Here is a 25,070-nt window from a genome sequence, read left to right as displayed (position 1 = left end):
TGCGGGCACGCCGTTGCTAAGGGCAACCCGTTGCCAAGGGCAACCAACAAGCGAGTTGGAGAGGAGCTGTTGCTAGGAGCAACCCCCTGCAAGATTGCAAGTCGGAGGAGCCCAGCAGAGGAGTTCAAGCACAGTTTGGTGTCTGTGGAGGAGCGTTGCTAGGGGTAACGGATCGAGAATTTTTTTCAAGAAAATGGGGCAACCTAGAAAGGCTGTTGCTGGGAGCAACCGACGTGGACCACAACCGATGGACGCCAAGAAGAAGCCGAGGTCCCGTGAGTTGTCGGTGGGCGGAATCCCACTGTGGGTGGACTTGGATTGTTGCCAGACTGTATCTCGGATTATGCCAGAAATAATTCCCTTTGTGAAGTCCCACCCGGAGCCCGGTAAGACTGTTCAAATTACCTTTGATACATGTTTTGGGACAGTAAGCCATATGATGGAGGTATGTGCGGAACTTACAGTGGAAATTGTACTGGGCAGAGACTTTCCGTATTTCTGGCAGCTATGGGATGCTGAGAGTGCACCTGAGAGTTCGCACACAAAGGTTCCGGAAGGAGTGAGGACTGGGGGGTCTCTACTGGACTGTGTGAATGGTGCTGTATATTGTGAACCCATGCAGGCTGATAATGTTTTTCTTGAAACACTTATGTTAATGTGTTCTGATGTAAAGAGTTCTATTCCCACCTCTCGCAGGACAAAAGAAAACCTGTGTGAGCTGGAAATAGAAGGTAAAAAGATGACTGTTTTGTTAGATCCAAAATGTGTAATAAGTCTGGTAAAGACCAGCTGCAGAAAGCCGGACCCCGCTATAGTGTCTATAAAAGCCGGTATTTGGGGTTAATGTGTGTATTTCTACTCCCTATGGCACCATAAGTCACAAGGTTGCAATAGAGCCTACCTTAGAGTATGAAGTAGTGCTGGGGAAGGATTTTCCGTTTTTTCAGCAGTTGTGGGAAGATAATCAGGTGACTAGAGCAGGAACACCTGATAGGCACACTTGGTTTTCACCACATAGCAGGGGACAGGAACTCAGCTGAGAACAGGGAGTGTCAGCAGACCCTAGGTATATGTCAGGTGGGAGTGTGCCAGACCACTAGGGGAGCTGAAGAACAGTCCGCGAGTCAAGTTAAAGTGGTGACGAATAGAAGCTCCAGAGATGGCTGTGGAAAAACCAAAACTCCAGAAAAGAGTACCAGTGGAGCTGGGGGCTGCACTTACGGTCACAGACAGAGCCCTAAGTGAAGGAGACTGTGACAAGACAAAAGAAAAGTCTGCCAAGAAGCCAAGAGACAGTTCAGAGGAACTGATCAGGAATCTCCCTGACTCGCTGGTGCCAAGAGCCATTGAAGTTGTTGCTAGAGGCAACAAACTTACCGCCAAGGAATTGCCGGTCCGACGGGAGTGTTTAGCGAGAGTCTCCAGAGTTGCCAACGTGGTGGGAGAGGAAGAGTGCCAGGTGTCAGTGGCACCTGTTGTGGATGATAATAATGAGGCACAAGTGGCCGCAACCCCGGAAAAGGGGGAGACTTCATCGAGAGATGGAGAAGAGCTGGGTCGAGTGTCTGACAGAGGACCAGAGGATGTCTCAAGGTGTTACAGCGAGAGTGAGGAGACCGCTGTCAGTAAAAGGTCTCGGAAAAGACGAGCTGGCCTTGGGAAAAAACTGGAGCAGATCCAGAATCTGGAAGAAACCCTGCAGATGGTTTCTGTGAAGTTGTTGGAGAAAGAAAAAGAGGTACATCGCTTGACAGAGGAGAGGGACAAATAACTTGCTGACTTTAAAAAAGAGCAAGAAGTGAGGCTTCAGCTGGAAAAAGTCATGGCCCATCACTGAAGTGAGTTTGTGGCTCTGCAGGATGAACTGTCCCGCTCCCAGGGTCTTGTGACCAGCAAGGAGAGTGAAGTGCAGAGTCTGGCCAAGCGGATGTCATTCCAGGAAGAAGAAGTGAGTCTTCTACATGGTGCATATCAGGCTCTGCAGAGTGATCACAAGGCTAGCCTGGTAGCCATGGAAAAAATAGAAAAAGAGAAGAATGAAATGAAGATGGAAGCTGAAGCTCTTGCCAGCAATCTGGAGAGTGTCTCTAAAGCTAAGAGACAACTGGAGGAGGAAGTCAAGGCGAAGAATGCCCTTGCACATGCTCTTCAATCTGCTCGTCATCACAATGACTTGCTCCGTGAGCAGTATGAGGAGGCCCTGGAACAAGTTGAGACTCTGCAACATGAAAACAAGAACTTGCAACAGGAGATCTCAGATCTATCTCAACAGATTGGTGAGAGTGGAAAATCTATCAATGAGTTAGTAAAGTCCAAGAAACAGTTGCTGGACAGTGAGAAGGTGATCTCCGCACAACTCAAGAGTGAGCAGCTGAGATATATAAAGCTGGAAGATGACATGAAGATCTTAAAAGAGAGCCTGGAAGCGCAGAACGAAACGCGCAGAAGGTCCCACGTAGCTGCCTTGGTTTTGCTGGGAGCGCAACTCTACGAGCAGGTGGCTGTGCTGGCGGACAATGAACAATTGAGGAAACAATTGCTGTCTTCGGAAGATACTGTCAGGGACTTGACAGAGTTACTTGACAGTGAGAGGATGAAGTCCGCTAAGCTCCAGTGTAAGCTGCGAAAATGTGAGAAAAAGGAAGAGGACCAGGAAGTCCTAAAAGTGAGCAGAGACCAAGACATGGCGGAATTGGCTCAAGGAAGGCTTCTGGGGCCGAAGTTACAGGATACAGTTATGCTTTCTCTGATTGCGAAAAAGTCCTCTAAAGCTAAGATTGAGGTGAAGTCCTGTAAGAAGTCTCCTGAAGCTAGGACTGAAACCTGGTGGGAAATCCTCTGAAGTGAAGACGAAGGAGAAGAGAGGTGGGAAATCCTCTGAACCTGAGCAGACCAAAAATTCTGAAGGTAATGCTGAGGAAGAGAAATCCTCTGAAGCAGAAGCTAAACCAGAGTCAACCTCAAAAGCTGTGAGTAAAGAGAATGGCACAACTGAAGCTACAGGTGAAGAGAAGAGTAAGCCTGAAGAAGCTGCAGTAGTAGAAGCTGATTCTACACAAGAATCTGAAGGAGCCAAAGACTCTGAAGCCAAACCTGAGGAAGCTGGTGCCCCAGAAGAGAAAGCTGGATGGGATGAGGTGAAACCATGTGAGAAATCCACTGAAGACAAGACTGAGGTGAAACCAGGTGGGAAGTTCTCTAAAGTTGGAACTGAGATGGACCCGTGTCAGAGGTCCTCTGACGGTACAGAGAACAAGTCAGTGGTTGGTGAAGCCACTGAGGCCGAAAGATTCTCTAAAGCAGAGGCAGAGGTCCGGCAAGCAAGAAGAAGACAAAGGTTAGAAGCATCGGTCCTCTCACTCCTTAATTTCAAGAACCCTGCCCACACCAGGGTGAAGAACCTGGTACTGGAGAGGTGTGACCGAGAGACTTGCAATTGGTGGCTGGTAAAAGTCCGAAAGAAAAAAGTCAAGGACTTCAGAGACTGTGGGACAAAAGTTGTCCAAGAGAAAGGAAAGGCAGATGGTTTCTGCCTTTCAAATACATGTGCTCCTTCCCGGTGGTCTGAGCAAAGGGGGTAGGGGGATATGTGGCAGTGTGGCAAGGAAAGGGTGTATTTCCTTGGCTCACCCTGCACAAGCTCTCACCTGCTTCTTAAGTAATGAGGCAGGAGGGAAGGGAGGTGTATATGAGATGGGGGCTCTTCCTAGGAGACAGCATGTGGGCTGTAGGGAAGAGACAGAGCCTGCTGAGGAGTACACAGCCCGAGCTATGAGGGGCTCAAAGAGAGTGAAATGAAGTGTGAATAGAAGGTTGCAGGGGACATAAGTTTAACCGGCTGAGGGAAGCTCAGCGGTTGTTAGTCAGGACAAGCTGATCTGTTTAGTCAGTGACCAGACGGTCTAGGATTTTGTTCTGTTCCTGCTTTTTGTTTATTTCTTTCCCTGCAACCTGTCTAATAAAACTGGCAAGGTGCCAGATTTGCATTATAAGCGTTTGTTTGCTGGTTTATTGAGAAGAAACGCATCCTGTGGCGTGGTCCAGGACGATCCCAGAGCTAATCCCCAAGACGGATCGTCACAATATATATAGTATACAAAAAAGAAGATTGCAGCAGCACACATTGGTCAAAAAATTGAGGCTCTTAGCGCACTTTCTTCATCAAAAACGTGTCCCCCATCCACCACGGGGAGGTGGCATCATTTAGGATGGGACCCTAACACACATTCTGAGCCTAACACTCAGATACCAACTCACCTCTGCTGGGCATATAGCCTCTGACTGGGTGACATGCTGGATCCATATACAATTTAAAACGCCACCCTCTTTAGCTGTGCACCCCTCCCCCTTTCTCACAGGTGGTGTTTTAAATTGTATATGGATCCAGCATGTCACCCAGTCAGAGTCTATATGCCCAGCAGAGGTGAGTTGGTATCTGAGGGTTAGGCTCAGAATGTGTGTTCGGGTCCCATCCTAAATGAGGCCACCTCCCCGTGGTGGATGGGGGACACGTTTTTGATAAAGAAAGTGCGCTAAGAGCCTCAATTTTTTGACCAATGTGTGCTGCTGCAATTTTCTTCTTGCTTGTGTGTGTGTGTGTGTATATGTATGTATGTGTATATATGTGTGTGTGTGTATATATAATATATATATATATATATATATATATATATATATAGACGGGATGAGTATTTAACTCAGGGAGAGTTCACCACTCCTGGTGTGACAGAGCTTTCAAGGGCCACTAAGCACTCCGCAGGCATTCTGGCTAGGGGAATATGCAAATCAGCTCATTACATCACCTTTTCAGGCGATACGCTATGAATGAAAAGCATTCTAGCAGCAGCCGACGGCCCAATGCTGCTGATAGAAATACTTTTCATTCATGTATATAGAAGCGCTGTGGGGGGCAGATAACGCTATATGTCTGCACCCCCCAGTGCTTCTATATACATATATCCCTGCAGCGCTATGAATGAAAAGTATTTCAGGCTGCTGGCTGCTGCTAGAATGCTTTTCACACATAGCGCTGCGGTGAAATATGTATATAGACGGCTGCGCTGCGAGGGCACATTATACTTGCACCAGCGGGGGACATATATTTATTAATGCGCCGGCAGAGGATATATATATATTAATGTGCCGGCGAGGGATATATATTTATTAATGCACCGGCAGGGGATATATATTTATAAATGCGCTGGCAGGGGGTAAATATTTATTAATGCGCTGGCGGGGGCATATTATAAATGCGCTGGGGGGGCTAGATATATAGGCTATATGTCTGCCCCCCCCAAAGCGCCTTTAATATAGATATGGCCCCCTGCTACTCACAATGTTAATTTTTAAATCTCCCGCTGAGAGCCCTGATTGGCTCCTCAGTACAGGCCATTCAGGGTTCCCTGCAGGGGATTTAAAAATGAAAGTTAAAACACACTGATACATCACAGGGTTGCGGAGCTTGCCGCCTGCTCTCCTGCTTAATAACTTCGGATCGCATCGGGTCTCAGAAGTGAGACCCGGTGCGATCAATCCCTCAGCCCCTGTACTACAACCCCCCAGTCATGGAACATACTCTGTTCCATGATTGGAGTAGTAGTACAAACACTAATGTAGCCTCCCCAGCTGTCTGCACGCTCCCACAGCCAGGGAATTACTACTCCCATCATGGAAACAAGTCTGTTCCATGATGGAAGTAGTAGTCCTTCAGCACTGCAGGAGTCTGCTGATGTCACCTCTTCTGAGCATGCTCAGAAGTAATAATGGATATTATAAACCAGGTGCAGACGGATGACATAAAGGCTCATCCGTTTGCCATAGACTTCAATGTTAAAAATAACGGCCGTTAATTTACCCGTTTCTTGTGACGGAAGAAAAATTTGTGCATGTCCCGTTATTTCTCCTGTCACAACCAACGTCCGTTATTCATGACGGGCTATAACGGGTCATAACGGATAATCAAAAAATCCCATAGACTTGAATGGGATTGTTTAACCACCGTTTAACATGGGTTTTCTGACGGACGTTTGTAACGGATGAATTTTTATAGTGTGAAAGCAGTGGAGTAAAACCAATATTGAGCTATCAGTTTACGAGCTTGATAAATGATCCTATTAATGCTGACATACAAACCACTATCCTCGTCCAACCCCTCCAGTAGTCCCAAAAGACATGTTAGAATAGACAAAGTAAATGGGCAACCATACACCCGTCTAATCAACTGCCCTACCTCCCTCCAGAATAGAGTGAGATGTGCACAATCCCAAAACATATGAATCAGATGAGCATCCGGCATGGAGCAGCGAGGACAACAGGAGTCCAGCCGTAATCCAATTTTATGAAGAAATGCAGGAGTACGATACACTCTATGCAATAGAAAAATTTGGGACACCCTATGGGCCTCAGAAACGGCCAGCCGTGGGGTCATAGATAGAATTTGTGCCCAATGCTCATCCGATGTGGGACCCACCTCAGTCTCCCACTTTGCTTTAACTGTTACCGGATAGGCTTCATGGTATAAGGAGAGGATCTCCCTATATAATACAGAAATCACACCCTTAGTAGAAGATTCAGTAAACAGATTTTGTACAGCAGCCGATGAGCCAATATCGAAGCCCCCCGCCCTAGACTGCGTTTCGAGGGCATGTCGCAGCTGTAGATAGCGGTAGAAATAAGAATGAGGTAAAGTAAATTCCTCCCGCAGCTGAGCAAAGGACTTCAACACCGGCCCATCATACAACTGAGATAGATACAACACCCCTCGAGTAATCCAAGGAGTACTAGCAGGCAACAAACTCACTTCAGGTAAGTTAGGATTAAACCATAGAGGGGAGAAAGTAACAAATACAGGGTATCTCAACAAAGCCTTAAAGGGGTACTCCGGTGCTCTCACATCTTATCCCCTATCCAAAGGATAGGGGATAAGATGCCTGATCGCGGGAGTCCCGCAGCTGGAGATGCCTGGGATCATGCACGTGGCACCCCGTTTGTAATCAGTGCCCGGAGCGTGTTCGCTCCGGGACTGATTATGGTCGACCGCAGGGCCGGCGGCGTGTGACGTCATGCCCCCGCCCCTCGTGTGACGTTACGCTCCGCCCCTCAATGCAAGCCTACGGGAGGGGGCGTGATAGCTGTCACACGCCGCCAGCCCTGCGGTCGACCATAATCCGTCCCGGAGCGAACACACTCCGGGCACTGATTACAAAAGGGGTGCCGCGTGAATGATCCCGGGCGTCCCCAGCTGCGGGACTCCCGCGATCAGGCATCTTATCCCCTATCCTTTGGATAGGGGATAAGATGTGTAAGCACCAAAGTACCCCTTTAAATTTTGCCCACACCTTCCTGATAAGAGTAAAAGTGGGGGGGGGGTATCAGGTGGCCTGGTCTGTGCAGCCATCTCCAACAGGTAAATAGGAGTCACCTTGCCTAGTCTCCTCGAAACCAACTCACCAGTACGTCCCATAGCTTCGTACCGAGCCCACCCCTTCAACTGTTGAACCTGTGACGCCAAAAAGTATAACCAGGGATTCGGACTAGAAAGACCACCAGCCTCCTTAGTACGTTGCAATGTCTCCAACCGCAATCTGACAGACTTCCAATTCCATATAAGTTCTCTGAATAAAGACTGAATCCTAAGAAAGTACTTCATAGGGATCCAGACAGGGGTATTATGCAAAATATATAAGAGTTGAGGCATGAGTATCATTTTGATTAAATTAGATCTACCTATCATAGAGAGGCAATTTCTGCCATACGGCCACTTTACCAGAACTACGGCCAAGCAAGTGGATGAGATTCAGAGATAGATAATCAAAAGGATTCACTGAGACCACTCCACCCAGGGATGTAAATTGAGATACCACAGGGAGACCCACCCTATCCAATACCGGCATGCGGGGAAGGGGATCAAGAGGGAGAATCGTTGACTTATCCCAATTGATAGCCAGGCCAGAATAACTACCATAGTTCTCTATCAACACCATAAACGGGGGCAGAGAATGCACAACATCCCTCATAAATAACAGCATATCGTCAGCATAAAGGGCAATACGCTCTTCCAGATCACCATAGCAGAATCCCCTAAACTAGTAGAAGCCCGTACTAAGACTGCCAGGGGTTCTATAGCCAAAGCAAAAAGGAAAGGGGAAAGAGGACACCCCTGGCGCGTGCCCCTACCCAATGGGAAGGACTGAGACAATAAACCATTAGCCCATATCCTAGCACAAGGGGCTGCATACAGTAGCTGTACCCATGACAGAAATACCGGCCCAAATCCCATATGTCGCATAACACACCAAAGGAATGGCCACTCAACACTGTCAAAAGCTTTGGCAGCATCAAGCGACAGCACAGCTCTACACCCATCACCCCTCGGCTGCAATTGAAGGTTCAAAAAGAGCCTTCTGATATTTTCTGCCGTAGACTTCCCGGGCATAAATCCTGTTTGGTCACTGTGTATCAATGAGGAGATTACCTTCAGCAGTCTATTAGCCAGGACTTTAGCTATTAGCTTAACATCAGAACATAGGAGAGAAATGGGCCTATAGGAGCCCGCTAAATGTGGATCTTTACCTGGCTTCAGCAATAACACTATAATCGCTTCCATCATGGAACCTGGCAGAGTCCCCCCCTCAGTGGCATCTCACAGTACTTCTAACAATCTCACAGTACTTCTAACAGGATATTCTTATAGTGTTTAAGATATTCATTAGGGAACTCATCCACCCCCGGGAACTTCTCAGACAGAAGCGCACCCAAGACAGCCTCCAGTTCCTCTATAGAGATAGGGTCATTGTCACGATTTGGCTGGCTGGAGGTGGATCCCCTGTGCCAGAGAGGGATTGGCGTGGACCGTGTTGGTGGACCGGTTCTAAGTTGCTACTGGTATTCACCAAAGCCCGCCGCAAAGCGGGATGGTCTTGCAGCGGCGGTAGCAACCAGGTCGTATCCACCGGCAACGGCTCAACCTCTCTGACTGCTGAGATAAGCGCGGTACAAGGGAGTAGACAAGAGCAAGGTCGGACGTAGCAGAAGGTCAGGGCAGGCAGCAAGGATCGTAGTCAGGGGCAACGGCAGGAGGTCTGGAACACAGGCTAGGAACACACAAGGAAACGCTTTCACTGGCACAATGGCAACAAGATCCGGCGAGGGAGTGCAGGGAAAGTGAGGTATAAGTAGGGAGTGCACAGGTGATGACACTGATTAGGCCTGCTGCGCCAATCAGTGGCGCAGTGGCCCTTTAAATTGCAGAGACCCGGCGCGCGCGCGCCCTAAAGAGCGGGGCCGCGCGCGCCGGGACAACACAGACGGGGAACGGGTCAGGTACGGGAGCCGGGATGCGCATCGCGAGCGGGCGCATCCCGCGTCGCGAATCGCATCCCGGCTGGGAGTAATATCGCAGCGCACCCGGTCAGCAGGTCTGACCGGGGCGCTGCGAATGAGAGGACGCTGCGAGCGCTCCGGGGAGGAGCGGGGACCCGGAGCGCTCGGCGTAACAGTCATCCAGCATATCCATCTGCGTCTGCGTTAGCGCCGGGAGAGAAATAGCAGAGACAAAGTGCTCAATGGCCTGACTGTCATGCGACAATTTAGAAGAGTAGTTCTCCTCATAGAAGGAGACCAACACTCTCAAAATATCTGCATCCTCCCGAACGAAAGTCCCGGCACCATCACAAAGGCAAGGGATAGAGGCAGAACCCTGCTGGGCTCTAACCGTACGCGCTAATAAACGCCCGGTACTCTCACCACTCTCAAAATACTTCTGCTGTTGAAAAAAGCGTTTGTTGTCTGCCATGTGCATCAAGTGCGCATCTAACATAGATTGTAAAGACAGTTATCCCTATTAGCATCAGATGGGTCACAAAGAAATTGCTGTTCCGCCCCCATGGCCTGTGCCTGCAGTGTAGTCTGTAACGCTCTATTCTTAGACTTGCAAAATGTAATATCTCAGATAAAGACACCCCTCACATAAGCTTTCAGTGAGTCCCATACAGTACCCACCGAAGCCGACCCGGCATTAATTCTGTAAAACTCAGCAATATCAACAGAAAGCGAGTTACCCACATTAGAAACCTGAAGCCCGCTCGCGAATCGCATCCCAAGTTACTCACCTGTCCCGGTCCCCGACTGTCACGTCCTGGCGCGCGTGGCTCCGCTCCTTAGGGCGCGCGCGCGCCAGCTCTCTAAGATTTAAAGGGCCAGTGCACCAATGATTGGTGCCTGGTCCAATCAGCCTAATTAGCTTCCACCTGCTCCCTGTCCATATTACCTCACTTCCCCTGCACTTCCTTGCCGGATCTTGTTGCCTTGTGCCAGTGAAAGCGTTTAGTGTTGTCCAAAGCCTGTGTTCCAGATCTCCTGCTATCCTCATTGACTACGAACCTTGCCGCCTGCCCCGACCTTCTGCTACGTCTGACCTTGCCTCTGCCTAGTCCTTCTGTCCCACGCCTTCTCAGCATTCAGCAAGGTTGAGCCTTTGCCGGTGGATACGACCTGGTTGCTACCGTCGCAGCAAGACCATCCCGCTTTGCGGTGGGCTCTGGTGAAAACCAGTAGCACCCCTAGAACCGGTCCACCAACATGGTCCACGCCAATCCCTCACTGACACAGAGGATCCACATCCAGCTAGCCGAATCCTAACAGTAGATCCGGCCATGGATCCCGCTGAGGTGCTGCTGCCAAGTCTCGCTGACCTACCCACGGTGGTCGCCCAGCAATCGCAGCAAATTGCCCAACAAGGACAGCAGCTGACCGCCACGTTACAGCAACTTCTGCCACTGCTACAGCAGCAACCATCTCCTCCGCCAGCTCCTGCACCTCCTCCGCAGCGAGTGGCCGCTCCTAGCCTCCGCTTGTCCCTGCCGGACAAATTTGGTGGGGACTCTAGACTCTGCCGTGGCTTCTTGTCTCAATGTTCCCTACATATGGAGATGTTGTCGGACAGATTTCCTACAGAACGGTCTAAGGTGGCGTTCGTAGTAAGTCTTCTGTCTGGAAAGGCCTTGTCTTGGGCCACACCGCTCTGGGACCGCAATGATCCTGCCACAGCCACAGTCCAGTCCTTCTTCGCTGAAGTCCGTAGTGTCTTCGAGGAACCAGCCCGAGCTTCTTCTGCCGAGACTGCCCTGCTGAACCTGGTCCAGGGTAATTCTTCAGTAGGCGAGTACGCCATCCAATTTCGTACTCTCGTTTCAGAATTATCTTGGAATAACGAGGCTCTCTTCGCGACCTTTAAAAAAGGCCTATCCAGTAACATCAAGGATGTGCTGGCCGCACAAGAGATTCCTGCCAACCTGCAAGAACTTATCCATTTGGCCACCCGCATTGACATGCGTTTTTCTGAAAGACACCAGGAGCTCCGCCAGGAAAAAGACCTTGATCTCTGGGCACCTCTCTCACAGTATCCTTTGCAATCTACCCCTGTGCCTCCCGCCGAGGAGGCTATGCAAGTGGATAGGTCTCGCCTGACCCATGAAGAGAGGACTCGCCGTAGGGACAAAAATTTATGTCTGTACTGCGCTAGTAACGAACACTTCTTGGTGGATTGCCCTATTCGCCCTCCACGTCTGGGAAACGCACGCACGCACCCAGCTCACGTGGGTGTGGCGTCTCTTGGTACGAAGTCTGCTTCTCCATGTCTCACTGTGCCCGTGCGGATTTCTCCTTCTGCCAACTCCTCCTTCTCAGCCGCGGCCTTCTTGGACTCTGGTTCTTCTGGAAATTTTATTCTGGCCTCTTTGGTGAATAAGTTCTGCATCCCGGTGACCCGTCTCGTCAAGCCGCTCTACATTTCTTCGGTCAACGGAATGAAGTTGGACTGCACTGTGCGTTACCGCACAGAACCCCTGCTCATGAGCATTGGACGGCATCACAAAAAAATTGAACTTTTTGTTTTGTCCAACTGCACCTCTGAAGTCCTCCTTGGTCTGCCATGGCTCCAACGCCACTCTCCTACCCTTGATTGGACCACCGGGGAGATCATGAGCTGGGGTGCTTCTTGCCATAAAAAATGCCTCACGTCTGCTCCCAGTCCCATCAGTCAAACCTCAGTGTCTCCTCCTCATAGCCCCCGTCCTGGTAACACTGCCCCGTGCCAAGCTTCACCCTCTTTCCCCCCTCCCCACTCCCACGCCTTCTGGTTTGCCCGCTGTTGATGAGGTTTCCCGGGACTTCTCCACCATCTGGAAAGAGACTCAAAAATCCCTCATACAGGCCTCATCCCGGATGAAGAAACATCCCGACAAGAAGAGGGGGAGACCTAAGGGGGGGGGTACTGTTACGACGAGCGCTCCGGGTCCCTGCTCCTCCCCGGAGCGCTCGCGGCGTTGACCGGGAGCGCTGCACTGACATTGCTGGCAGGGATGCGATTCGCATAGCAGGACGCGCCCGCTCGCAAATCGCATCCCAAGTCACTCACCTGTCCCGGTCCCCGGCTGTCACATCCTGGCGCGCGCGGCTCCGCTCCTTAGGGCGCGCGCGCGCGCCAGCTCTCTGAGATTTAAAGGGCCAGTGCACCAATGATTGGTGCCTGGCCCAATCAGCCTAATTAGCTTCCACCTGCTCCCTGTCCATATTACCTCACTTCCCCTGCACTTCTTTGCCGGATCTTGTTGCCTTGTGCCAGTGAAAGCGTTTAGTGTTGTCCAAAGCCTGTGTTCCAGATCTCCTGCTATCCTCATTGACTACGAACCTTGCTGCCTGCCCCGACCTTCTGCTACGTCTGACCTTGCCTCTGCCTAGTCCTTCTGTCCCACGCCTTCTCAGCAGTCAGCGAGGTTGAGCCGTTGCCGGTGGATACGACCTGGTTGCTACCGCCGCAGCAAGACCGTCCCGCTTTGCGGCGGGCTCTGGTGAAAACCAGTAGCACCCCTAGAACCGGTCCACCGACACGGTCCACGCCAATCCCTCGCTGACGCAGAGGATCCACATCCAGCTAGCCGAATTCTAACACCCATCCAGCTCCTCGTCACTCCAGCTGCCCACCGGAGCCTTGTCAGAGGCGTCTGTAACTTGCGCAAAGCGCTGCAGGCGCTCCACGATCCCTGACACCTCCACACAAGATGGCACCGGCTTCTTCAGGGACTCGGCCCCGCTGCTGTCCATCAATCCCTGCTGCTTCCTCTGTCGGCGCCGTCCCGGCATTCCACCACCGCTACACCCCAGGGACCCACAGCAACCAGCAGGTGGGTATTAAAAGCAAAAATATAGCCTGATGCCCAGGATAAATTCAGGATTCTCAGCAGAGCTCCTTACAGCACGTCCGCTCACACGCCCGGGGCCACGCTATTAAAGAGGTGGGCAACCCAAAAGGCACTTATCCCTGCCAGACGTGACATACTTATTTTCTTTAAAAAAAATGTAAAATACAATTCTTTTTTTTTTTTAAGTAATTTAAAAAAATATATAAATTGGGCATCATTGTAATCGTATTGACCCACTCAATAAAGATACTGTTTCCATTTTATTGTATAGTGCACTGCTTAAAAATAAATGAAAATTTTCAAAATTGCAGTTTTTTTTTTCCAAATTATTTTCATTACACCATACGTTTAATGGTAAAATTAAAGGAGCCATTGCAAATTTCAATTGGTCACACAAAAAAATAAAACCCTCATATGGCTCTGTGGATGGAAAAATAAAAGAGTTATGTCACTTAAAAGGTAAGAAATGCAAACAAGAAAATTGGCCAAAAGAAGTGTTGTCATTAAAGGGTTAAATATTCTATAATCCCAGCACCTTATTTACTCTTTCTAGGATGCAGTTATTAAAGGATATACATATAAACCGTAGGCTCATGTCAAAAATAAAATAAGATCAATCAAAGTAAGGAATTGTGACACCCAGTGTTCAGAGATAGGAAGAACAAGATCACGTTACTTCCGACATGTTCCCTATTTTAGGATGTGCTATTGGGCTTGATTCACATTTCATTATACCAGCATGCTGCATACTGGCAACAGCCCCAGCATAGCCAATTGGTGCTTACGTTTGGGCAAATTCCTGCACATATATGTTTATTTTTTAGGACCTTGCTAAATATGTACAACAGCCCTATACAAATACCAAATAATACCCCCACACCATGACCATATAATGTATATCTACCACACAGAAAGGCCTATATAAACAATAATACCTCCATACAGTGACCATATAGTGGTAGATACCAGCTATAAGATTCTTTCGGGGGGGGGGGGATCCACTCATAAGTGCATTGCTGTCTATAAAGACAGTGTATTTCCGAGCAGTCCTAGTGCCAATTGATACAGTAATATGAATGGGCCCTAATCAAATTTACAAACGAGAGCTATTCCAGCTCAACAAGCATATCGGCCGGAGCACCGATGTAGATGCTGGACGGCAGCACACCGGTGAAAATAAGAAGGAAGAAATCCAGCTCTGTAGATGCTAAAAACTCGACTTTATTTCAGACCAGCACACATGGACAGGTAGACGGATGACGCGTTTCAAGCGCAGGTGCGCTCTTAGTCATATACTGATTACACAAACACACAGGTTTATATAGGGAGAACAATTCATCCGGGTCAAAGTTTATGGGCCGGAGGAACTGATAACCCTTCACAGGTACAATCTTCACAATAAAACTTTCAAGTTTATTAGTATTCTTTTAAAATAGTATAAACTGTACATATTAGTGGTCTGAACGAACAGAAGACTAAAAGTGCAAAATCACTTCTTGACGTCTGTTCAGACCTGACCGGACCCGCGTGGCTAAAATCAGAATCCAAAATATTTCTCTATTCAACAGCTTTTGTCTGTGGTCACAAAGAAGAGAAGGACCCATTATGTTTATCAGCACAATGTTTCGATGCGGCAGAGACGTTTTTAGAAGCAAAGTAGGGGATATCCGAAAGGTGCTTTCAGAACCTAATTTTCAACGGTGTTGTGGTACAACTCACGTATTGAACTCTGCATGTGGTGCACGATACCAAATACACAATGTAACTGTATATACTGTTTAAAAGGATTTGTTAGTAACTTAAGATTCAAACATTTTGGTAATGTGCATCACACTGCAACATGTACAGGGATTATGTCCACATTGATATGATCCTTTATATGTGAGCCATGATGAAATAGTAGGACGAGATGACTGGAATAAGCTTGGGGACACCAATTGACCAATGGTCGGTGCCTTCTTGGCAACACGTCCATATCCAGATTTGGTGACACATGAGAAGAGATGAGAAGAGAGGATCCGAGAGTAGCATGGGCATATATGTATGACTATCTTGCATATGGAGGAAAATTCGACACTATATGCAGTAGAGAACACCACTGGAGACAACTCTGGGATCCCCTCACTTCTCTTCTCCTGTATCAAAAAGTTGGAACAATCTTTACTAAGAGCGATATTCTACGCTCTGGTTAAGGACCATCTGGGGTAACCTCCTGCTGATAACCTGGACACTGTTACGCCGAGCGCTCCGGGTCCCCGCTCCTCCCCAGAGCGCTCGCAGCGTTCTCTCATTCGCAGCGCCCCGGTCAGACCTGCTGACCGGGTGCGCTGCGATATTACTCCCAGCCGGGATGCGATTCGCGATGCGGGACGCGCCCACTCGCGATGCGCATCTCGGCTCCCGTACCTGACCCGTTCCCCGTCTGTGTTGTCCCGGCGCGCGCGGCCCCGCTCCTTAGGGCGCGCGCGCGCCGGGTCTCTGCCATTTAAAGGGCCGCTGCGCCACTGATTGGCGCAGCAGGCCTAATCAGTATTCTCACCTGTGCACTCCCTACTTATACCTCACTTCCCCTGCACTCCCTCGCCGGATCTTGTTGCCATTGTGCCAGTGAAAGCGTTCCCTTGTGTGTTCCTAGCCTGTGTTCCAGACCTCCTGCCGTTGCCCCTGACTACGATCCTTGCTGCCTGCCCTGACCTTCTGCTACGTCCGACCTTGCTCTTGTCTACTCCCTTGTACCACGCCTATCTTCAGCAGTCAGAGAGGTTGAGCCGTTGCTGGTGGATACGACCTGGTTGCTACCGCCGCTGCAAGACCATCCCGCTTTGCGGCGGGCTCTGGTGAATACCAGTAGCAACTTAGAACCGGTCCACCAGCACGGTCCACGCCAATCCCTCTCTGGCACAGAGGATCCACCTCCTGCCAGCCGAATCGTGACAGTAGATCCGGCCATGGATCCCGCTGAAGTCCCACTGCCAGTTGTCGCCGACCTCACCGCGGTGGTCGCCCAGCAGTCGCAACAGATAGCGCAACAAGGTCACCAGCTGTCTCAACTGACCGTGATGTTACAGCAGCTATTACCACAGCTCCAGCAACAATCTCCTCCGCCAGCTCCTGCACCTCCTCCGCAGCGAGTGGCCGCTTCCGGCTTACGATTATCCTTGCCGGATAAATTTGATGGGGACTCTAAGTTTTGCCGTGGCTTTCTTTCGCAATGTTCCCTGCACTTGGAGATGATGTCGGACCAGTTTCCAACTGAAAGGTCTAAGGTGGCTTTCGTAGTCAGCCTTCTGTCTGGGAAAGCTCTGTCATGGGCCACACCGCTCTGGGACCGCAATGACCCTGTCACTGCCTCTGTACACTCCTTCTTCACGGAGATCCGAAGTGTCTTTGAGGAACCTGCCCGAGCCTCTTCTGCTGAGACTGCCCTGCTGAACCTGGTCCAGGGTAATTCTTCTGTTGGCGAGTACGCCATCCAATTCCGTACTCTTGCCTCCGAATTATCCTGGAATAATGAGCCCCTCTGCGCGACCTTTAAAAAAGGCCTATCCAGCAACATTAAAGATGTGCTGGCCGCACGAGAAATTCCTGCTAACCTGCATGAACTTATTCATCTTGCCACCCGCATTGACATGCGTTTTTCCGAAAGGCGTCAGGAGCTTCGCCAGGATATGGACTTTGTTCGCACGAGGCGGTTTCTCTCCCCGGATCCTCTCTCCTCTGGTCCTCTGCAATCCGTTCCTGTGCCTCCCGCCGTGGAGGCTATGCAAGTTGACCGCTCTCGCTTGACACCTCAAGAGAGGACACGACGCCGCATGGAGAACCTATGCCTGTACTGTGCCGGTACCGAACACTTCTTGAAAGATTGTCCTATCCGTCCTCCCCGCCTGGAAAGACGTATGCTGACTCCGCACAAAGATGAGACAGTTCTTGATGTCTACTCTGCTTCTCCACGCCTTACTGTGCCTGTGCGGATATCTTCCTCTACCTTCTCCTTCTCTGCTACGGCCTTCTTGGATTCCGGATCTGCAGGAAATTTTATTTTGGCCTCTCTCATCAACAGGTTCAACATCCCGGTGACCAGTCTCGCCAGACCCCTCTACATCAATTCTGTTAACAATGAAAGATTGGACTGTACCGTGCGTTACCGCACGGAACCTCTCCTAATGTGCATCGGACCTCATCACGAAAAAATTGAATTTTTGGTCCTCTCCAACTGCACTTCTGAAATTCTTCTTGGATTACCGTGGCTTCAACGCCATTCCCCAACCCTTGATTGGTCCACAGGAGAAATCAAGAACTGGGGTACTTCTTGTCACAAGGACTGTCTTAAATCGGTTCCCAGTACTCCTTGCCGTGACCCTGTGGTTCCCCCTGTATCCGGTCTTCCTAAGGCTTATATGGACTATTCTGACGTTTTTTGCAAAAAGCAAGCTGAGACTTTGCCTCCTCACAGGCCTTATGACTGTCCTATTGACCTCCTCCCGGGTACTACCCCACCCCGGGGCAGAATCTATCCTCTGTCTGCTCCAGAGACTCTTGCCATGTCGGAGTACATCCAGGAGAATTTAAAAAAGGGGTTTATCCGCAAGTCCTCCTCTCCTGCCGGAGCTGGATTTTTTTTTGTGTCCAAAAAAGATGGCTCCCTACGTCCTTGTATTGATTACCGCGGACTTAATAAAATCACGGTAAAAAAACGCTACCCCTTACCTCTTATCTCGGTACTCTTTGATCGCTTACAAGGTGCCCACATCTTTACCAAACTGGACTTAAGAGGTGCTTATAATCTCATCCGCATCAGGGAGGGGGACGAATGGAAGACCGCATTTAACACCAGAGATGGACACTTTGAGTATCTGGTCATGCCCTTTGGCCTATGCAACGCCCCTGCCGTCTTCCAAGACTTTGTTAATGAAATTTTTCGTGATCTCCTATATTCATGTGTTGTGGTTTATCTGGACGATATTCTGATTTTTTCTGCCAACTTAGAAGAACACCGCCAGCATGTCCGCATGGTTCTTCAGAGACTTCGTGACAATCAACTTTATGCCAAAATGGAGAAATGTCTCTTTGAATGTCAATCTCTTCCTTTCCTAGGATACTTGGTCTCTGGCCAGGGACTACAAATGGACCCAGATAAACTCTCTGCCATCTTAGATTGGCCACGCCCCTCCGGACTCCGTGCTATCCAACGTTTTTTGGGGTTCGCCAATTATTACAGACAGTTTATTCCACACTTTTCCACTATTGTGGCTCCTATCGTGGCTTTAACCAAGAAAAATGCCAATCCCAAGTCCTGGTCCCCCCAAGCGGAAGACGCATTTAAACATCTCAAGTCTGCCTTTTCTTCCGCTCCCGTGCTCTCCAGACCTGACCCATCTAAACCCTTCCTATTGGAGGTAGATGCCTCCTCAGTGGGAGCTGGAGCTGTCCTTCTACAAAAAAATTCTTCCGGGCATGCTGTGACTTGTGTTTTTTTTTCTAGGACCTTCTCCCCGGCGGAGAGAAACTATTCCATCGGGGATCGAGAACTACTGGCCATTAAATTGGCGCTTGAGGAATGGAGGCATCTGCTGGAGGGATCAAAATTTCCAGTTATCATATACACTGATGACAAGAATCTCTCCTATCTCCAGTCTGCCCAACGACTGAACCCTCGCCAGGCTAGGTGGTCGTTGTTCTTTGCCCGTTTTAACTTTGAAATCCATTTTCGCCCTGCTGACAAGAACATTAGGGACGATGCCCTATCTCGTTCTTCTGATGCCTCTGAAGTAGAGGTCTCTCCGCAACACATCATTCCTCCGGACTGTCTGATCTCCACTTCTCCAGCTTCCATCAGGCAAACTCCTCCAGGGAAGACCTTCGTTTCTCCACGCCAGCGTCTCGGGATTCTCAAATGGGGACACTCCTCCCACCTCGCAGGCCATGTGGGCATCAAAAAATCCTTGCAACTCATCTCGCGATTTTATTGGTGGCCGACTCTGGAGACTGATGTTATTGATTTCGTGCGGGCCTGTACTGTCTGTGCCCGGGATAAGACTCCTCGCCAGAAGCCTGCTGGTCTCCTTCATCCTCTGCCTGTTCCTGAACAGCCTTGGTCACAGATTGGTATGGACTTTATTACGGACTTGCCCTCATCCCGTGGCAACACAGTTGTTTGGGTGGTCGTTGATCGATTTTCCAAGATGGCACATTTTATTCCTCTTCCTGGTCTTCCTTCAGCGCCTCAGTTGGCAAAGCAATTTTTTGTACACATTTTTCGCCTTCACGGTTTGCCCACGCATATCGTCTCAGATAGAGGCGTCCAATTCGTGTCTAAATTCTGGAGGGCCCTCTGTAAACAGCTCAAGATCAAATTAAACTTCTCTTCTTCTTATCATCCCCAATCCAATGGGCAAGTAGAAAGAGTTAATCAGGTCCTGGGTGACTATTTACGGCATTTTGTTTCCTCCCGCCAGGATGACTGGGCAGATCTTCTACCATGGGCCGAATTCTCATACAACTTCAGAGTCTCCGAATCTTCTGCTAAATCCCCATTTTTCGTGGTGTACGGCCGTCACCCTCTTCCTCCCCTCCCTACTCCCTTGCCCTCTGGTTTGCCCGCTGTGGATGAAGTGACTCGTGATCTTTCCACCATATGGAAAGAGACCCAAAATTCTCTTTTACAGGCTTCATCCCGGATGAAAAGATTTGCTGATAAAAAAAGAAGAACTCCCCCCATTTTTGCTCCCGGAGACAAGGTATGGCTCTCCGCTAAATATGTCCGCTTTCGTGTCCCCAGTTATAAACTGGGACCACGCTATCTTGGTCCTTTCAAAATCAAGTGCCAGATCAACCCTGTCTCTTACAAACTCCTTCTTCCTCCTTCTCTCCGTATTCCCAATGCCTTCCATGTCTCTCTCCTTAAACCACTCATCCTTAACCGCTTCACTCCCAAAGTTGTTTCTCTCACTCCAGTTTCCGGATCTTCTGACGTCTTTTCTGTGAAGGAGATTCTAGCATCCAAGACGGTCAGAGGTAAAAGATTCTTCTTGGTCGACTGGGAGAATTGCGGCCCTGAGGAGAGATCCTGGGAACCTGAGGACAACATCCTGGACAAAAGTCTTGTCCTCAGGTTCTCAGGCTCCAAAAAGAGGGGGAGACCCAAGGGGGGGGGTACTGTTACGCCGAGCGCTCCGGGTCCCCGCTCCTCCCCGGAGCGCTCGCAGCGTTCTCTCATTTGCAGCGCCCCGGTCAGACCTGCTGACCGGGTGCGCTGCGATATTACTCCCAGCCGGGATGCGATTCGCGATGCGGGACGCGCCCGCTCGCGATGCGCATCTCGGCTCCCGTACCTGACCCGTTCCCCGTCTGTGTTGTCCCGGCGCGCGCGGCCCCGCTCCTTAGGGTGCGCGCGCGCCGGGTCTCTGCCATTTAAAGGGCCGCTGCGCCACTGATTGGCGCAGCAGGCCTAATCAGTATTCTCACCTGTGCACTCCCTACTTATACCTCACTTCCCCTGCACTCCCTCGCCGGATCTTGTTGCCATTGTGCCAGTGAAAGCGTTCCCTTGTGTGTTCCTAGCCTGTGTTCCAGACCTCCTGCCGTTGCCCCTGACTACGATCCTTGCTGCCTGCCCTGACCTTCTGCTACGTCCGACCTTGCTCTTGTCTACTCCCTTGTACCGCGCCTAACTTCAGCAGTCAGAGAGGTTGAGCCGTTGCTGGTGGATACGACCTGGTTGCTACCGCCGCTGCAAGACCATCCCGCTTTGCGGCGGGCTCTGGTGAATACCAGTAGCAACTTAGAACCGGTCCACCAGCACGGTCCACGCCAATCCCTCTCTGGCACAGAGGATCCACCTCCTGCCAGCCGAATCGTGACAGACACAATATAATTGGATTCTTTTAAAAAATCTGTGTCAGTGGAACAATTCCTGCGTGCAGGGCCAGATTAAGAGCATCATGGGCCTGCTGTTGAGAATTTTTCTGGGCCTTTTTATAAAATGTATCACTCATATCCTTATTTGGTGATCCGGACACTGATGGTGGTCCGGTATAACTCCTATCCTTATATAGTAGCTCCCCACATTAGGTGCAGTATAGTTCCCCCACATTAGGTGCAGTAGTTCCCCCACATTATGTGCAGTATAGTTCCCCCACATTAGGTGCATTATAGTTCCCCCACATTAGGTGCAGTATAGTTCCCCCACATTAGGTGCAGTATAGCTCCCCACATTAGGTGCAGTATAGTTCCCCCACATTAGGTGTAGTATAGTTCCCCACATTAGGTGCAGTATAGCTCCCCACATTAGGTGCAGTATAGTTCCCCCACATTAGGTGCAGTATAGTTCCCCACATGAGGTGCAGTATAGTTCCCCCACATTAGGTGCAGTATAGTTCCCCCACATTAGGTGCAGTATAGTTCCCCACATTAGCTGCAGTATAGTTCCCCCACATTAGGTGCAGTATAGCTCCCCACATTAGGTGCAGTATAGTTCCCCCCCCACATTAGATGCAGTATAGTTCCCCCCACATTAGGTGCAGTATTGTTCCCCCCACATTAGGTGCAGTATTGTTCCCCCCACATTAGGTGCAGTATTGTTCCCCCCACATTAGGTGCAGTATTGTTCCCCCCCACATTAGGTGCAGTATTGTTCCCCCCACATTAGGTGCAGTATTGTTCCCCCCCACATTAGGTGCAGTATAGTTCCCCCACATTAGGTGCAGTATAGTTCCCCCCACATAAGGTGCAGTATAGTTCTCCACATTAGGTGCAGTATAGTTCTCCACATTAGGTGCAGTATAGTTCCCCCCACATTAGGTGCAGTATAGTTCCCCCACATTAGGTGCAGTATAGTCCCCCCCCCCCCCATTAGGTGGAGTATAGTTCCATCACATTAGGTGCAGTATAGTTCCATCACATTAGGTTTAGTATAGTTCCATCACATTAGGTGCAGTATAGTTCCCCCACATTAGGTGCAGTATAGTTCCCCCACATTAGGTGCACTATAGCTCCCCCATAGGGTGATGCACAGTACCCCCACAGACATACAGCCTTCAGCCATATACAGATGGCTGGAGGCTGTATGCCTGTATACTGCCCCACTTCAGTGTTCCGACCACCACTCCTCCGGTCCAGGGTCACAATCTACTGCTATGGGACCGGAGGAGTGGTGGTCGGAACACTGAAGATGACATACAACATACAGGTAGCTTACCATGCGCACGCACGCGTCCTCCTCCTCACTGCTCTGGTTCGCTCTGCTGTTGCCATGAGCGCACGCATGGGACATCAGTGACATCCCTGCATGCGCTACCTCCCAGCGGACCTTGCATTTTTAAAGTGAACGCGGGAGATGCCACAGAGAGGTAACCGCTGGGATATCCTTGTGTCCCAAAAAGATCTTTCGGGACACAGGGACGTTCAGAATGTGACGGGGGCACCTGCGGGCGGCCTATGTGGGCCACCTTGACTGGCCGATGGGCCTATTTTAACGTAGTGGCCTGGAACGGCAGCTCCATCCGCCCCTACTTTAATCCGGCCCTGCCTGCGTGCCCGTATCATCGCACCCATGAGCAGATTTTTTTAAAGAATCCAATTGTATTGTGTCCAGGTTATCAGCAGGAGGTTACCCCAGATGGTCCTTAACCAGAGCGAAGAATATCGCTCTTAGTAAAAATCGTTCTAACTTGTTGATACAGGAGAAGAGAAGTGAGGGGACCCCAGAGTTGTCTCCAGTGGTGTTCTCTACTGCATATAGTGTTGAATTTTCACAAATATATGCCCATGCTACTCTCGGATCCTCTCTTCTCATGTGTCACCAAATCTGGACCATTGGTCAATTGGTGTCTCCAAGTTTATTCCAGACATCTCGTACTACTATTTCATCATAGCTCACATTTAAAGGATCATATCGATGTGGACATAATCGCTGTACATGCTGCAGTGTGATGCACATTACCAAAACGTTTGAATCTTACGTTACTAACAAATCCTTTACTATTAAAAAGTATATTAACAGTAACACTACTTATGTTGTGTATTTGGTATCGTGCACCACATGCAGAGTTCAATACCTGAGTTGTACCATAACCCCGTTAAAAGTTAGGGTCCGAAAGCACCTTTTGGATGTTCCCAACTTTGCTTTTAAAAACTTCTCTGCCGTATCCAAACATTGTGCTGACAAACATAATGGGTCCTTCTCTTCTTTGACTGTGTCTGCAATTGAAAGAGTCAGCCCTCCCATTAGAGGAGGTGACCACAGACAAAAGCTGTTAAATAGAGAAATGTTTTGGATCCTGACTTTAGCCATGTGGGATGTCAAGATGTGATTTTGCAGTTTTAGTCTTCCGTTCATTCAGACCACTTAAGTTATACCATCTACTAATTCCTATTGTTTTATCTTCATTGTACAGTTTATACTATTTTAAAAGAATACTAATAAACTTGAAAGCTTTATTGTTAAGATTGTACCTGTGAAGGGTTAACAGTTCCTTCGGCCCATAAACTTTGACCCGGATGATTTGTTTTCCCTATTTAAACCTGTGTGTTCGTGTAACCAGTATACGACTAAGAACACACCTGCGCTTGAAACGCGTTGTCTGTCTATCTGTCCATGTGTGCTGGTCTGAAATAAAGCTGAGTTTTTAGCATCTACAGAGGTGGATTCCTTCCTTCTTACTAATTAAATTTAATCCAGGAAATAAAATAAGGGCAGACAAAATGGACCAAGCGGTGTTCTTTGCCACTGACCTTCTACAATTCTGTTTACCATGTTTTGGAACTCCCAAAATGAAAAAGAATTATTATATACAATTTGGGACAATTTATTATTACTTTTACACAGTTTCTTTGGTGGTCAAAAAAATCACAAACATTTTCTCAATGTGTAAAAAAAAATTGCGCAATGCATTTAACCCGAAAACAAAATGAATGTAGCTTTTAACAGTGGTCAGGGATTTATCAACCATGACTATTTGAAAAATTGTTGCAAATTTTTATGCAAATGCCTCCAAAAAGCTGCAAATATACACCAGTTCAGACATAGCGTAGCCTTTTGGTGTGTGTGTGTGTGTGTAGTAAAGTCTCAAATTTTAAAATTATATAAAATGGTGTACTGAAGTAAAACTTCAGTAAAAATGTGTTCCTGCACAAAATTTATCAAATGACCTACGAACATTGAGAAAAATTGGCGCATGTACACATTGGCCCTCATTTACTATGGCAAACCCGACATGTTTGTCGGGTTGTGCGCCAGATTCTGTCGCATTGTGCCAGAAATTCTGTCTGCGCCACAATTTGCGCAACAAATTCTGTCTGAGTCAGAATCTGCGCCAGAATTGAAAAAACCTGACCAACACCATTTTGCTTAGAAAACCCAAAAAAAGGTGTGGCTTCCGGATAAAGGGGCGTGGTCTCCGAAAAGGGACGTGTTCCCGACATTTTCACAAAAAAACTACATATTTACTAAGGTTTCCAGATAAAATGTGGTGGATTTGAGCTGAGAAAAACCTAGAGATCAGAGCATGAGTAGAAAAAAAAAAAGCAAAGTGTAGGGTAAGTGGAAAATGTAGGGAAACCTTAGTAGATACGTGGAAAATAAATTGTAGGGAATTATAACCCACAAAGAAACCTACACATCAACACTCTTAGTAAATAAGGGCCATTAACATCACACAAAATAAAGGTGAACAAAAATCATTCACCTACACCGATATTAATTAATTTTCTCCTTTGCATCTAAAAAAGTAAAGCGCTGACTTGGACTAAGAAATAGCATTGGTACAACAGTCCATTGTCTCTCATATTATTCACATCTTTTACTATACTTCCTTATACAATAAGATAATACTTTGAAGTCCCTTAATTGGGCTCTAGGTCCTCATGAGGTAG

At 48.8% G+C, this 25,070-nt stretch overlaps 1 protein-coding gene across 2 annotated transcripts in view; it reads right to left on the bottom strand.

Moving 5' to 3' along the window:
- The window catches only part of SYT8 (synaptotagmin 8), a 153,894-nt gene that overhangs the window by 84,789 nt on the left and 44,035 nt on the right, over positions 1-25,070 (bottom strand). The window lies entirely within an intron of this gene.

Source organism: Hyla sarda, chromosome 6 (assembly GCF_029499605.1).
Source record: "Hyla sarda isolate aHylSar1 chromosome 6, aHylSar1.hap1, whole genome shotgun sequence".
NCBI lineage: Eukaryota > Metazoa > Chordata > Amphibia > Anura > Hylidae > Hyla > Hyla sarda.
This window is presented reverse-complemented; position numbering and strand designations above follow the sequence as displayed.